General features: G+C 34.5%; 1 protein-coding gene across 11 annotated transcripts in view; it reads right to left on the bottom strand.

Moving 5' to 3' along the window:
• Positions 1-15,707, bottom strand: part of Piezo (piezo type mechanosensitive ion channel component) — a 260,388-nt gene that overhangs the window by 171,382 nt on the left and 73,299 nt on the right. The gene's annotated exons all lie outside the window — the stretch shown is intronic.

Raw genomic sequence — 15,707 nt, 5'->3', positions numbered from 1 at the left:
GTGTCTTGCCTCATCTAGCGAAATTTTATTATACAGTACAAAGTCTTTAAACCGGACGTCCATAATCCGGAATGATCTATAATCCGGACCTCAAAGCTACAAACTTTCTACGCATGAGTAAACGCATAATGCGTTTACGCATGCGCATTAAATGTATAACGGACGGTATAAGCTAGACTAAAATTATCTAATTATCTATTTCAGTTAATGTTGCAGACTGCGTTGTTCCTTAATCTTCTAATTGGATCCGGCTTATTATTTTTTGCAGAGTGTTAGAGCAATTTTATAAAAAGTAAGCTTGAACTTTCGATTATGTCAAAAAGAGTTTCCGATTCTGGAGCTGCCAAAGGATCTACAAAGCGAAAGCATGTTTGGATATCCATCAAACAAAAAGTGGAATTGTTGCAAAAAATGGATAAAGGCACCCGTCTCAAAATTATGCGAGGAGTATAACATTGGAAAGTCAACTGTATATGACATAGCAAAAAGAAAAAGGAACTTTTTGAATTTTTTGTGGATTCCGACACCCCACTTGCAATAACCAACAGAAAAAGGGTTCGTTATGCTAAAAGTGACGATCACGACAAAGTGATGATTGAATGGGTCCAGACAGCGTCGCAGCGACGGCGTGCCATTGACGGGACCAATGCTAATGGCTCAAGCCAAAATATTTCATGAAGAAATAAACTTAAACAGACAGTGCACATATTCGACAAGTTGGTTAACCAAATTTAAAAATCGCCATGGAATAAGACAATTAAAAATTTCAGGTGAAAAAGCTTCAGCTGATACTGAAGCTGCTGAACAACTTAAACAACTTACATTGAAAGAAATGTTTAATAAAGTAAACAAATAAATATTAAGCTTTTTTTTTTTTTTTTTTTTCAAATTTTGATACCCTTTTGACCATAATTGCTCTTTATTTCATAAATTACGCTTTCATATTTTTAATTTTATAATTTCTGCATGCCATCTAACCAGATTTAAATTGATGATCTATAATCCAGAAAAACTCCTAATCCGGAATCGCCGAAGTCCCGACGAGTACGGATTAAAAACTTTGTACTGTATTATTTGACGAAAGAAAATTCTAAACATAAAAGCAATCTAAAATGATAATTCCAGATCTCCCCCCCCCCTCTAGACCAGACTTTTTCCTTTCTTCTTTTCCTCTTTTTTCCCCTTTTTTAATCTCCCCTTCTACTAAGATGAAATTTAACTTGCATTTTTCACGTCTGGAAAACCCGTGTCTTATGACATACATTAAATTTATATATAGCATTGTTCTAACATAGAAATTTTAACACATAATCGGACTTCTTCTAAAATAACGTACCTATTTTTTTCCATATTTCGATTCTGCGACTTAAATTATACCAAAGTTTTGACATTAGCTTTCAAAATTTTAGCTACTCTCACTGTTAACTGAATTTGGTATACATTTATTACTACCTCTTTTTTATTGAACATTCTTGATTCTTTCTTTCGCCATTCGAAATTTAGCTTCAGTGCAAATAAAATTCGCAGATATTTTCTGATTTATTTTTTTAATTAGTATTTTTTAGTAATTTTTATAAATTTTTCGAAAACCTTTTGAATTATAACCCATAAAACTTTTACCATCACCTTAAAGTAGATGTATTTCTAGGCATAGCTGCAAAAAATTTTGAATTTTTTATTCAAAATTTCCCAAGATATACTTGAATTTATGTGTTGGCACGCTTTGAAATTCGAAATCGTTGTTCTAAGCGATGATAACGCCAAATGTGGTTTACGCACTTTGTTAAAATTATTTGAAAGAATGAAGTAATCACTTTTTTTCTTCCGTTAGTGCACAATGAAAGGGAAAGGAAAATGAGTTATTATAAATTAAGAACTTCGCCAAGTGAATTATTCTTTGCGCAAACTGAAAAAAGTGTGCCAAGTGTAATTTTTGAATTTCTCGGTAAGTTTCTCAAATTTAAAAAATTTAATATTCAGGCATAATTTGAGTCGTAGGATCGTAATATAGAAAAAAATCACATGTAATTTCAGAAAAGGTTCGATTATCTGTCAAAATACCTATGTTAGAACAATGCTAAACATAAATTTAATATATATCTTAAGTCGTGCTTTCGAACCACGAAAAATACAAATTAAATTTCGACATTTTGGCCCAGTAGAACAGGAGATATAGAACCGTCACCCCCCTTTTTGTGTGTGTGGGTGGGTGGACAGACATCCCTTCATTGAAAATGGTTCAATTGCAAGAACAGCACCAGAATGCTAGCATATAAAAAAATGTTCCCAGCATTTGATGTTTTTATATTTGCCCCAAACTTAATAAATAAAGCAATTTTCATATCCTCATATGATATTCGTGTTAAGTGCACCTACTCATATGAGTATGAGGCACTTACACGAATCCCATTTAAATGCATAAACTACAGTACATATTTTCCGAATACCAAAAGTATTTTGTGCATAACCCAAAATACTAATATGCGAAAGCGTAATACGGTGATACCAACTACCAGGCATAAATTATTCTGCCACTCAACCACCAGTCATGTACAGAACACACTCAGATAAATTGAAGACACCCCATAGAGTATCAAGCACATAATGACTTCTAATTTTCCGAATGGCCTACCAAACTCCATTCCAGCTAAAATAAAACCCCACGCCTACTGGTGATGGATGGAAGCAGAATAAAGCCAGTAAATTGTTGGTTTTACTTTACCGTATCCAACAAGAGAACAGGAAGTACTTTCTCTTTTAACATTTCTCAGAGAAATCAATAGTTAATGTGTGCTCTTGGGGATATTATACTGCGTGGGAAAATCAGGCGTAACAGTATTGCATTCCTAATCAGATTTAGATTATGACTATTAATAGAAATTTGCTCTGATGCTACAGAAACAATTTTTTTTGAAAATGTTTGTATGTTGAATGTATATATATATCATAAAATAATCCAAAAAAAAAAGAGTTCAAAAAGAAATAATTTTTTAATAGATTAGACTATCTGAGTAAAAATTTGTGTAGTGGGAAAAAAAAAATTAAGCCTGAGATGTAAACTTATCTTTTGTCCTAAAGCAAGAAACATGTAAGAAATGGTGTAATCAATTAACTTAAAGAATGATAAAAAATAAAAGAAATACAATCATCCTTTGTTTTAATGTTTCAAACAGTAAGTTTCAAAGGGTGACTATTAATAGAAATTTGCTCTCATGCTATAATTTTTTTTTTTTTTTTTTTTTTTTTTTTTAAGTTTGTATGCTGCACGTATGTATATATACAATTTAAGTTCAAAAAGAAATAATTTTTTAAATAGCTTAGCCTATCTGAAGAAAAATTTGTGGAGTGAAAAAAAAAAAAATTTAAACCTGAGATGTAAACTTATCTTTTGTTCTGAAAGCAAGAAAAAGGTAAGAATTGATGTAATCAATTAACTTAAAGAATAATAAAAAAATAAAAGAAACACAAAATACAATCATCCCTTGTTTAATGTTTCAAACAGAACATTTCAAGGATTAATATTTAAAACGTATTAATAATAAATATTAAACCTTGTTTAATGTTTCAACAACACGTATTTCGTTCTTCTCGATATTATATGACTCAAACCGATGTAAATTAATTTCTCTTTTTTGTAGAATTATCTTTTGAATAGTTCTATAATGTCAAAGAACTATCCCTACATATCGCTCTTCACTCTATGAAATGCAAGTACAGAAAATAATAATAAATTTAAAAACAACCTAAATTAAATTGCAAAAAATACAAAATCAGAGTTACCTGAATTATTCATTTAAATTATGACAACTTCTGAACTAGTCTACCATACAATTAAAAATTAGCTGACTCGTCAACGTGAACGTCCTAAAACGTATGAAATGAGAAAGTGAAATCTTAATTATATTACCTCTGGGGGAAAAAAAAAAAAAAAAACACTTTACAAGAGATACATACGAAAACGTTATTCTTTCAAATTATGATAACCTCTGAACTAGTCTACTATACAATTAAAAATAAGCTGACACGTCAACCTGAACGTCTTAAAACTTGCGAAAGGAGAAAGTGAAATCTTAATCATATCACGAGCTGGCAATTTAAATCTAGGCACACTTTCTTTAATATGGTATATATTCATTCTAAGTTTAGTTCTGAGTTATGATGATTAATAGTCACTCCTAAGTTATACTTAGGATAGTAAAAGATAGTACAGTGCAACTTTAACAATTCGAAATTTTTATTTTTGATTAAACTGAAATTGTTTGAATTGATTTTCCACATAAGCTTTTATTTATTTTTTTGGTAAGTAAATTTCGCTGATTAGTGATTGATGATGCTGAACTTTGCTAAGTCGAACCTTTCTCGAAAAATTCCTTTCTCTTCTTTCTTGACAAGCAGAAACTAAATTTTAAAAATAAACCATGAAGTTTAAAATTACGTAAAGAAAATCTGATGCCGCCAATACATTGATTGCCTCTCATTGATTTTATGTTTTAAAAAGCAACTAGCCTTTAGTCAACTATCACTTCCGGTTGCTCACTTTGTAAATAAAATATAATAATTTGTTTCAATAAATAGAAAGTTCTGCGATACGAAATTTTGAATTACGTTAAAATTTTGGATTGAATTTTATTATTCTTCGATTTTGTGTCCGTTCCACTTTTATGTGGAATCACTTATAAGGCATTTCTAACGCCTTCTTAGCGTGCCTTCGTGTTGTAGTGGATAGCACGCTCGATGCGTATTCGAGAGGTACGTGGTACGAGTCCCGGCGGGGCATTGCTCATTTTTCACATTTCCTGCTTCGAAATACCTAATGTCTCTACAGTGACACCCGAACTAAACAAGGTGGTGGATGATGATTATCGACCACCACGATTTGGTGGTTGGGTCCCCTAATCTCCAGTCACACTTAGTACATAAGGTATTTTTTTCGCCTTTTTAGCATGCATCCGTGGTGCAGTAGTAAGCACATTCGGCGCGTATTCAAGATTTCGAATCCCGGCGAGGGCATTGCACATTTTCCCCATCTTCCGCTTTCCCCCCCCCTAAAAAAAAACTAATGTCTACACACTTTTGAAATAAAAAGATGCTGCCACCAAACATGTCGTTATATATTATTTTTAACGACATAATAGAGCAAATACAAATAACACTGCGAATATAAAAAATGTTACGGCAACACTTAACCCTCTGTTGCAAATTCCAAACATATGCTGCTTTTAAAGATTTTGCTGTTCAATTTTATACGGCGTAAGTGCGACGCCATATAAAATAGTATAATATAGTGACGAAAAAGAGATTTAATAAATAAAGCTAAAATGCCAAATAAAATGTTGGTCACCTTATTAATAGAAAACTGATTACTGATATCAAGAACTAAGAAAAGACTGGAAAAAATGTATGGCAACAGTTAACAATCTATCAGGAATTTCTTAGATTTGATGCTGTGCAATTGGCTGATCTGTGAATCCGAAACACTATATGTCCACAGGGTATAACTACGATCGATGCAATATTTTCAAATCAAATGATGTATAGCTAAGTACGTGTAATTGTCATTTTCCACTGCATAGGACATAAGAAAGGGGAAAAAAAAAAAAAAGAGAGAGAGAGAGAGAATTGTCAGTAGGAGGGAGTCTAATGGCAAATAGATGAAATGTGAAATCAGCGAGACGACATAAAACCTTAAAAAATAGTCTCTCTGACCGAAGTCCGAATGTTTCCCGAATTCATATATATATATTGCAATGCCTGATGTTTTCGTGGATTAACTGGAAGCACTCTCTACACGTAATCGGAAGGTCCACAGTTCAAATCTTGGCGACGCCATTGCACATTTTCGGGAATGGGACTATTCGCCGTGATCATTTCGACGAGGCCGTTTCGTCTTCAAGATATATTTTTCTTTACATGACTGTACACATTTCTTTACATGACTGTGCATATTTCTTACATGACTTTTATGTACAGTTTCATACAAATACACGTTACACGATATATTCATTTTAAGAGTGTAAGGTGCTGACAAGATTCCAAAACCATTCCGTTTTTCATTCAGATTTCATAAAAATGTATGAGCGATTTCGCTGGACTAGCCGATTAAAATTTCAAGAACTTTTGACGAATCATATAAACATTTTGCCCGCATAATTTTACAATCGGTAATATAACTTCAGTTACATCAGAAATTTAGCCCCCAGTTCTCTTTGATCCTGACATAATTCTCCAACTAACTAGGCGTAATTTCTTCATATCTCATACTTGTAGATAACTATATATATTAAAAGCAACCTTTATTAAGTATGCAAAAGGTAAACAGAATTATTAAACTAAATAAATTTAATACGAATGTAATACGGCAAGATAAAGTACAGTCATGTAAAGAAAAATATGTCTTGACGGCGAAACGTCAAGATGAGGAAACGGCCACGGTGAAATGGCGACTGCGGAAAGTCCTAAACCCCACATTTTTCACGTTTCTGCATCTATATAACCGAATGACTCTAAAACTTTATCAAAAGAAAAATTACTACATTTAAAATCGCTACAGACTAGCACTTTTGAAACTTAAAACCATGCATAACACTAATTCAGAAGTCAAACAACAAAAATCAGCGTTATACCTACAAAATTTTCACAGGACCAGTTTCGATGGTTTTACCGAACCACATCTTCAGCTGCCAAACCGCAAATGAACAAGATAGGAAATAATGATTAGATAAGATAAGAAAGCCTGGACAAGAATAAGCAAGTGGCGCCATCTGTTGGCGAAACCAGAACTAAAACATAATTTCTCTAAAAGCCGATGGCAAATTTGGATTGGAATTAGGATCGTTAACTAGAACAGAAAGATTTTTATGAATGTGAAATGCCTCTAGAAAATCCAGTTCTCCAATGGAAGATGTTTTTTGAATAATTTTGGCAGCAGAAAAATTGAAAGTGTGATTTTCGGACCAACAATGTTGAGCAACAGAAGACCTCTGTGTTTCCTTTTTTCTAACATATGCCTCATGTTCTTTGACGCGAAATTTTAAGGCTCTCTTAGTTTGGCCAATGTAAATTAAACCACACTGGCAAGGAATCCTATAAATACTCCAGCATCGATCGTGCATCGAAATTGATGAGCTAATTTCTCTCACTCAACTCTGTTTGAAACAAACACATTTTGTTTTCCAAAATAAATATTACAAGCAAACTGAGGGATTAGCCATGGGAAGTCCCCTCAGTCCCATCCTGGCTGATATCTACATGCATTATTACGAATCAAAATTGTTTGAAACTTTACACTTCCCGGCATGGTTCCGCTAGGTAGGCGATACTTTTACCCTGTTTGAAGGTAATAAAGATGATTTAAATAAGGTTCTTTCAACAATGAATTCTATTGATCCTGCTATTCAGTTCACTTTTGAACTTGATTCTCTTCCGTTTCTCGACATTCTGGTCACACGTAACACATCCAACTTCAGTACTACGGTTTACCATAAACCTTCATCAGTTTACCTTCCACCACACTTTAAATCATGTCATCCGACTAAACAAAAGTTAGCTTCATTTTATTCCTATGTTTTCCGTGCTCTTCAAGTTTGCTCCTCCAAACTAGCCCTTGATGAAGAACTAAATTATTTAAAAGCAATAGCTATTGACAGGGGCTTTTCACCCAACATTATTAATCAAGCAGTTAAAAAATTCTCATCTCAACACACTAAAAGCCACACTCTTATTTTAGATTATAAAAATTCTGTTGTCATTCCCTTCTTTCCATCAATTAGCTATAAAGTTGCACATATTTTGCAGAAATTTAACTTTCGGGTTGTTTTTTCTCCCATCAATAAAATTCCAACTTCTATACTCAAGGACCCCATTCCGGATATGAATTCCTGGGGTATTTATAGGATTCCTTGCCAGTGTGGTTTAATTTACATTGGCCAAACTAAGAGAGCCTTAAAATTTCGCGTCAAAGAACATGAGGCATATGTTAGAAAAAAGGAAACACAGAGGTCTTCTGTTGCTCAACATTGTTGGTCCGAAAATCACACTTTCAATTTTTCTGCTGCCAAAATTATTCAAAAAACATCTTCCATTGGAGAACTGGATTTTCTAGAGGCATTTCACATTCATAAAAATCTTTCTGTTCTAGTTAACGATCCTAATTCCAATCCAAATTTGCCATCGGCTTTTAGAGAAATTATGTTTTAGTTCTGGTTTCGCCAACAGATGGCGCCACTTGCTTATTCTTGTCCAGGCTTTCTTATCTTATCTAATCATTATTTCCTATCTTGTTCATTTGCGGTTTTGCAGCTGAAGATGATGGTTCGGTAAAACCATCGAAACTAGTCCTGTGAAAATTTTGTAGGTATAACGCTGATTTTTGTTGTTTGACTTCTGAATTAGTATTTATTCGGCGTGTTATTGTGTCTTAATCATGCATAACACGTTGAGCGCCACGCGTATGTTTTAAGCAATCCCGTTCAGGGCACGTGCTTCGCTTAAAAGCACTGGTATTGTAGGGCCAGTGATTCGTATCGCGGTAGAAGACAGCAACAAGTTGTGAAAAAGAAGACATTTCGTCGAACAAAAATGCATGAATATCTAGAAAACGACAACATAAACATCAGTGTGAAGAAAACCGGGAAAAGCCTCTGAAGTACGAAAATATTGTAAATTATGTTATGATAAAAATGCAACAGAAGCTGGTAGAGTAATGGCCAGAAAAAAAGACTAAAAGAGTGTTGTCACATTTTGTAATAGCTGTAATGGAGAACCGTTTTTATGTTTACCGTGTTTCAATAAATCCAGTGAATCAAAATCAAATCATGAATCAAAATTAAGTAAATTTTAAATAAATTTTGTGTAATTTCATAAAAAAGTGTAAATTTTATAGTTATATATCATGTTACACGCTGTCAGCCAGCGGCGGTCGACGCGGCCTAAACGAAAAGGTCTAGTGTCAGCCACAAATGGCTGACGCAACCTAAACGGAAAGATTAGTGCAGCCACAGATGACTGACGCGGCCTAAACGGAAAATCTAGTGTCAGCCAAGGATAGCTGACGCGGCCTAAACGGAAAATCTAGTGTCAGCCACAGATGTCTGACACGGCCTAAACGGAAAATCTAGTGTCAGCCACAGATGGCTGACGTGGCGCTCAACGTGTTAAAACGAAGATCGTGTTTTCGAATGTGATTGTTCAAAATTTAACGACTGTACCCCATCTAAATTGATACTGGTCCTTAAATTTCGACGCAAAATTTAAATAAAAAGATCCTTCAGTGTTTTTTACCCGCTTCACCCCCCATCATAGATGGCAGTTCTCTTTTAAACCATTTAATTTGGCTTTCATAATTTTTACCCTATTTGATGAACTCCTACTTTGAAGTAGGGCCCACCAGCGGCTGAGCGGTAAAATCGCTGAACACTGGTAGTTCGGTCCGAGGTTCGAATTCCGCGAACGGGCTGGCTGCATGGGCGTTTTCACGGTTTTCCCCATGTGTAACGTGTATACGAGCCAGTTTCCCTTAGAAAGTCCTCCACGAAGGCGCTCCTCCCTTTAGGCAGATAGCGCTAGTGTGCTTTGCCATATTCTCAATGCAATACACCTACTTTGAAGTAAATTTTGATTCTTAGATGATGTAGAGGTAAAGGCTTCGTGCTTATTTACTCCGTAAGTGATTCTTTCCTTAATCCTTGAATGTGACTGGTTGCCTTCAGTCGAAGTCTGACTACAGCAGAATCAATCTCCGGGCGGCACAATTTCACAAACCTGTCTGCCAAGCACTTATTACAGTGACTTTATATTTTGCTACAAAATTCTGTTGTTCCAAATAAAATATATCACTCCCTGTTTATCATATAATAAAGCTATTAGGTTGTCCACAATTCATAAGAATTTAAGTACTTTTGCGTTCTACGGATTCGCGGATTTGGAGTGATTGATGGCAACACTTGATGAAGAATCAAAACACAATTTTATTTGTCAGTATTACACAGGACAGTTCCAAAGACGCGTTCCAATCGTGGAAAAAACTCTGACAAAGACGCTGAAACAATTTGCAACACAGCCTTCAGGCTATCAGACTATAACGGTGAAGACTGCTTCATGGCAAAGCACTGAAGTACAGTTCACGATTCGGTTCGGTCGCTCTCAAGCTCTGAACTCACCATACTCTTTTACTTTGCGCACAAGCAGGGTATATGTAGCTTTTGACCTGCCTTCGAGAACATTCTCGGGAAAACGGATAAGAATTCGTTCTAAAATATTTTCGCTCCGTATACATATATATAGCATATCGCCAATTTTGTCGCGAATACTCTGGCTACCCTAAGCCCGCTTTGAGGGGAAGCTATCTTACTGCAACTGGGCATTTCGCAACAATACTAAATTTGAGAAGTTTAGGATTTGAGAAAATTTGCACAATACATTTTTTCAAGGAAATCTGTTCAGAGCTTTAAGTAAAGTATCACTTCCAGTTTAACAGTTTTAGCTAAAATCTAATATATTGTTCCCGTTGATATTAAGTCTTAAATATCAAAAACGAAAATTTTCTGGATTTTATTTATATACAGCTTTTCATAAAAACTGCTATATATAACCGGGAGTAGTTATCTATTAAACTCACTATCACATTTTTCGACCGATTTTATCATTTTTCAAACTATTACCTTCTTTACCTATAGGTTGCCGGGAAGTAAAAATCAACCGTTCATCGGATCTCAAGCAGAATTTTTGAAAGAGAAGTAATTTGCGTTTCGTATTTTCTGGACCATTTTTAGTCACACATACAAGCTACGGTGTAAGTTTTTAAAGTCAACCTGCTAGGTGAAATTAAGTTGTGTAGTCTTGTACTACTAGCTATCTTTAAATTTAATTTAGTTTACCGTTAGCTTTAGTTTTATCGCCACAAGTGGATGGAAGATTTGTAAGCACAAAGATTGTGCTGTTTGTAAATAATTGAGTTAAATAAAAGGATCTTTGACACACTTTCCTGCTGTGTTCACCTTCTTAGCGATAATTCGTTAACAGACTTTTCCAGTAGGTCTAGCAGTTTAAGCCAGCCAAGAACACTACACGTTATATTGGTGCCCGAACAGGGATTCGATTACATATACATGAATTTAACAAATACAATATACATTCAGATAAAACTAATTTAAATTTTAAAATATGAAAATTCAATTGTAAACAAATAAAAGATTGTTTTAATGCGGTCGATTGCAACCAAAAAGAGCGATGCACAACTACATGTTACAGCAGTCCCCCATACAAAATTTTAACTTTCTAAGGCTACTCGTTTGAGATACATACATATGTAGGTACGTATGCACAGACGTCACGAAAAAATTTCTTCTGCACCCATTTCAAATACAATTTACAATCCATTTTTTTGGGGGGGGGGAAGTCCTTTATTCTGCCATATGTACAGATGTCACGCAAAACCTCGTTTAAATGTATTCGAGAGCCTTCAGAATGGATATTTTCGTTGAAATAGGATACCCGAAATTATTCGCGATTACAATACTTCCTTTACTTCGTACAAGAAAGTATAAATATGCATCGATTACCCACGCACACGCAAATAGAAAGGTGGAGAGGAAAAAAAGAAAAGCTTTATGGTAAGTCAGATAAGCAACAATTGATGACTCTTTTCCGCCATTTCTAGTTGAATGAAAAACCATTTCGCCAGCAAAAAATGCATAGCAAAACTTTCTTTTCATAGTTTATTGCCACTTTTTTAGGCCAAATAGACAATTAATCTCGAAACATGAATTTGCGCTGGACGTCGCCATTATATATGCGTTGCGTCACTTTTCAATACAGTCTGTTGCCATTCGGCAAAATGCAAGATATTTATCTTTCAAATTTATATATATTTTTTTACTTTTTAATCTAATTAATTTTAATAAAATTCGTTTCATATAACTCATGATACACATAATTAAGTATTTTTGTTAGAATTACATTATATATTTTTTGACTTTTCAAACGTACAGAAGATATATGACGTTCCCATGTATGCTCATCAAGTATCCTATAAATTTTTCGCTATTCTACCTGGGGCATTTCCACTGACAATCTCGACTGATATTTAACCATATTTAACTTTAAAAAGATCCCTCTTGAGGAATATATGAAATATGAACCGTTTCAGATTCATACAACTAAAAAAGTAAACAAATCTTTATTTCTGACGAGTGGAATTGAAAAGTCTCATTTTTTTTTTACCCCTTAAAAAAAGATACTTGATTATTGGGCAGATTTACTTAGCGTATTCCATTGATGAATGCAAAAAGTTCATCACTTAAAAAAAGTTAAACAGTTTATCTTTAGTGCAAGGACTTAACGACCCATAACTTATGCGAACAAACAGATAGCGATCACTTACGTATATTATTAAATATATATTTACTTTTGAATAATAGAAGAATGAACAGAAACTTCATTTAAAATCTTGATAATGCTTAATTATTGGGCTTATGGATTCAGTCTTACTTCTCCCATTTAGTTTAACCAGGGTTTTTAAGATACACAAACTTCTGCATAAAATTCCAGACGTTAAATAACACGAAGTATCTTATCCCCCCCCCCAAAAGTCTATCCGCTCCAACATGGTTAAGTAAATATCACGCTTTATTTGAACAGTTGCCAAACATTTGATTTTAGCCATTCCACACACGTGTTCTGAGCCCTTCCTATATTTAACATTTTCAAGATTCTGGCAAAAACGCTTAACTCTGCGCAAAGTGAACGATGTATGCAAACCTATCAAGTAAATTCTAAATGCGAAACAGAAATTTAAAAACGTTATTAATATAACAAAGTAATAAAATTAACTAACAAGTGTTTAGAAATTAACAATACATTTTTCTTAATGCATTAAAATAACCTTATATTTAACACTACATAACAGCACTGTATAAGAAAGGGGTTTATTATGAGATCGCATTACATGAATTGATCACTAAATAGCAAGGGCAACAGCTTCTGGAGACTCGGTGAAAATAGCAAAGGAAATTCAAAATGCATTTGTGTTGAAAGAAAATTCTCCTCACGCATTTCCGATTTATTTATTTTCTTTATCTTTTTAACTGAAATAATCTTGTTATACAGTCTCTTAAACCGTTATACCGTTCTGCCCGCAAGAGGCCGAGAAGTAAAGTCACTGACCACTAGTAGTTCGGTTCCGGAGTTCGAATCCTGGCGAAGAGACTGGCTGCATGGGCGTGTTCGTAGTTTCCCTTATGTGTAACGTATATACGAGCCAGTTTCCCCCAGAAAGTCCTCCACGAATGCATCCCTTTCCTTAGGCAGACACACCTCGTATGCTTTGCCGTAATCACATAAATCACACCAAGCCTTCAATTACGCGATAGGATGAAAGCTTGACGCATCTGTATACCTAAAACAGGAAATGGGGAAACTTTAATAAAGCGTATGTCAAGTGATACTGATAAAATACTGGTAATTTTGTTGCGTTAGAGCATTAAAATTTTTGCTCCTGGTGAAGTTTGACTCGGTATGTTATCAGTCGAAATATATTAGTTGAATAACCTGGTTATAAAAGAACAAAATAAATATTAAAATTTAAAAAGCCCAGAAGCTATTTTATGTTAAAGAAAACAGGTTGGGTAACGCTAAGTTCGAGTAATGTGTTATGAAAAAGCGCTCCTGGTTTACATGGTTTCAGTGGATGTCATTTTAGGAAAATTTCTGATCATGATACGCTTTGAAAAAATTCGATAATACCATGTAGTCATCCTGTACAGTTTCCTGGAAGCGTTTAACCAATGATTACTCACTTACGTTATTAGCCAGCACTTCTTGATATAAATTAAGCAAACTGAAATCAAACAGCAAATTTTTGAATAATAAATTCCGTTAAAGCTGTATCTTATAAGATTTTGCAGAGGCAATAATGAAAATTATAAATACGAACAGATACAGAATTGGAATTCGACACTGAAACTCACATTTTCCCCTCTTCTTATATTTGTTTTTTTCTGGCCAGCCCCATTTTTTTGATCATTCAGCCGGTTTGTGCTGGCTAGGAGGATCGGGGCTGTGCCCTTATAATGATAACGTTAAATTAGGTTAATTAATCAAAGCAAAGAAACTAAACGGCTATCTTCTGATAGGGAGAGATGCCTAAGGGAAGAATTTTTAGGGACAACTGGCTCTTATCGACTTTACACATGGAGAAAACCACGAAAGAGCTTATGCCGCCGGCCCGTTCGCCGGAAAGCGAACCCGGATCAAGCTTACCAGGGTTAGGCAACTTTATAGCGCTCGATAGCTGATGGGTCATTTTTTTCCCCTTAAAAGAAACTTTTCTTGTATACAGTTTGATATTTATGAATAAGCATAATTCCAAAATGATAAAAGTCTGGATATTTTATACACATTTCGCAGATCGACAGTATGTTTCTGTATAACAATATCCTTTCACTGCTATTTGATTCAAACGCGTTATTGTTGGAATGATTTTAATATTACCAAACAGCAAATTCGCGAAGATAATAAGCAAAGAATCAAAATTTATTCTCTTAAACGAAGTAATGATAACAATATGTGCACAAGAGAATCTGCAAATTTATGCTCATTAAAACAACGTACATGGATTCATACAACTAATATCATAATAAGCATTTCTATATGTGCTAAAATTTTTAGCAGTAATATTGATTTTGAAGCATTCTTCTATCAATTATAACATATATTTTCATTATATCATTAAATGGCATTTACAGTGGAACTTCGAGATACGAGTTTAACTCGTTCCAGCATTGAGCTCGTATAGCGAATTTCTCGTATCTAGAAACAAGCTTCCACACTAAAAATAATGGGAATCCAGGCAATCCGTTCCGCACCCCCAAAAATATCAACATAAAACTCAATTTTTCTAATAAATAACACTGTTAAATAATATACCCCCCCGGTAGTTTATGACAGCTTCCGACACCGAATCGCCTTTTAACTGCTTCTCGTTAATCCACACCAACAACAGCTTTCTAACATCTTCTAGGAGTTTTGGACGGTGTTTGGAAGTAACGTAACTCCCTTGTCCACTTCAAGTTCCTTAATTTCTTCCTTCTCCTTCAGAATAGTGCAGATCGACGATGTCGAACAGCCGTAAGTCCTCTCCAATTCCGTCACGCTTACACCACTCTTATGTTTATCTGTGATTTCGTTCTTAATTTCAACGGCCATGCCTTCCTTCTTTTTCTTTTCTTTCTGAGGCAACAATATTCTTGGAAGGCATCGTGAAATGATTATACTCATGGTAAATGTAAAAAAACAATTAACTCAAAAGCGCACAAACAGGTAGATCAAAGAATACTGAGTGATCTGAGGAGGAGATTCACGAGTCAAGCCGGATCGGGAAATGGTGCCACACATACCAACAGCCTGGCTCATTGCTCGTTACTCGAGTCAGTGCTCGTATTTAGAAACGAATTTTTCGCTCATACTTTTCTCGTATATAGAGATGCTCGTATCTCGAGGTTCCACTGTATTAATAAGCGGTGGACATCTGCAGGAACTATTTCAACAACTTTCTGGGGAAGGGGAATAAAAGAGCATGATCGTATTTATGCCGAAGTTTTTAAATAATTTAAGGAGGTTGGATTCATTAATGTTTACTTTTATGTCTCTGATTCGGGTTTGCAGTGATTAATTCTCAGAGTTAAATTCTGCGTTATCTATAAAAAAAAATA

This window comes from Stegodyphus dumicola, chromosome 12 (assembly GCF_044657685.1).
Source record: "Stegodyphus dumicola isolate Sdum_Otavi_A_Nest chromosome 12, ASM4465768v1".
NCBI classification, from domain to species: domain Eukaryota; kingdom Metazoa; phylum Arthropoda; class Arachnida; order Araneae; family Eresidae; genus Stegodyphus; species Stegodyphus dumicola.
Note: the sequence above shows the minus strand (reverse complement) of the source record. Positions and strands in the feature narration are given on the sequence as shown.